We start from the raw sequence: 1,853 nt of genomic DNA on the forward strand, positions 1-1,853 counted from the left end.
AGAAAAATTGCTAGATTGTCTTAGAAAACAATGTGTTATGATTAAATCCAGCCAGGTGTGACTCTGTTTACCTCCCCTCCGTTCTCATGAACTTTTTGTGAACTTCTAATGAAATGCTTTGTATTTTTTTTTTAACACTGTTTTGCTCTAAAGGATCATACTGCACCCTTGGTCTCTGCCACATGCTGCAAACCTCCCAGAGGGGGAAGGTGCGGGCTGTGGTCAGCTGGCCAGCTTAATAAAGGCTATTAAATTTAAATTCTGAATCGGTGGTCTATCTCGTTGAGCCAACCCATAACAGGAAAGACAGAGAGAAACATGGATGTGGAAGAGACACATCGATTGGTTGCTTCCTGCACATGCGCCCTGACCTGTGCCCTTGACCAGAATCGAACCTGGGACCCTTCGGTCCACAGGCCGACGCTCTGTCCGCTGAGCCACACTTGCCGGGCAGGACTATCTGTTCTTAACTCTGCAGCTGACCCTTGAAGCAGTTAATAACGATTAAGTGGATTCGCCGCTAGAGGGAGACAGTTACCCTGTTTAGACTCACAACCAGCTGGTGTTTTAGAAATTGATTCCTAACGTGAAGAAGGCGGTGTGTGGCTGACGCTGTTACATCGTTTAGAGTTGCTAGATTTTGCCAATAAAAATGCTGGATACCCAGTTACATTTGAATTAAATTTGAATTTCAGGTCAACAAGAATCTTTGTAGCTGAAGTGTGTGCCCAATATTGCACGGGACATATTTATAATAAAAATAATTTTTGTTGTAGAATGCTTTGAATATTCTGGCATTTACTTGCGGAAAGAGATGATTGTGAATTTGCTAGTGTAGGAGTATATCATTCCCTCTTTGAAATCTCAGTGATTTCTACCACATCAACACGTAGGAGTCATGTGCTCCACCTGTGATTTCAGATAAACACCCACCTCTGGTTTATGTCCCTCAATATTGGGGCCGTGCTTACAGGGAAATATTATTCTTCATTGTTTGCCTGGGATCCGCACGCAGCTGGGTGTCCTGCATTTTCATTGCAAACCTCGAGACGTTCAGCTGCAGAGGACTATGGGCCCTCCCAGGCCACAGACCCACAGACCAATATGCATGACGCCCGACAGAGACTTACACCAGCGGCATCAACATGACGTGTTGCACTCACCGCGGAAAACAATGGTTACAAACATTCAGGGAGCGTGATCGCCCGTATGGAAAACAATACAATAATTAATACAGAATAAACTCTGTTTCACCTCCTCACAGCTGGAAACCCGCCTGTGCCCCGCCCTCTACAGTCAGAAAAGTAAATTCCGATCTAACTCGGTCCCCAGGAGAAGGCTGTGCGTCTCCACCGGGGGGCGCGGGCTCCCTGAGGGTCTGCCCTGCCGCCTCTCACCGGCTCAGCTCACAGCGGTCCCTCTGAGCTGGTGAGACCCAGATGTGGTAAGAACTGCTGAGAAGCCCCAGCCGGTGTGGCTCAGTGGATAGAGCGCCAGCCTGTGGACTGAAGGGTTCCAGGTTCGATGTCCGTCAAGGACACGTGCCTGCGTTGAGGGCTTGATCCCCAGGAGGGGGCGTGCAGGAGGCAGCCGATCCATGATTCTCTCTCATCATTGATGTTTCTCTCTCTCTCCCTCTCCCTTCCTCTCTGTGTGAAATCAATAAAAATATACTTTAAAAAAAAAAAGAAAAGAAAAGAACTGCGGAGAAAATGGCCCGGGAGTTGGTCTCTCTGAGGAGGCACAGCAGGGTCCCCATGGGGGGGGGGCGGGACCCGTGTACAAGTCGCCTGAGGCAGGGAAGAGTCTGAGAAACCAGCGGGGGCAGTGCAGCTGGAGGGTGGGGAGCGAGG

This window comes from Myotis brandtii, unplaced genomic scaffold (assembly GCF_000412655.1).
Source record: "Myotis brandtii unplaced genomic scaffold, ASM41265v1 scaffold139, whole genome shotgun sequence".
In the NCBI taxonomy this organism is placed as follows: Eukaryota; Metazoa; Chordata; class Mammalia; order Chiroptera; family Vespertilionidae; genus Myotis; species Myotis brandtii.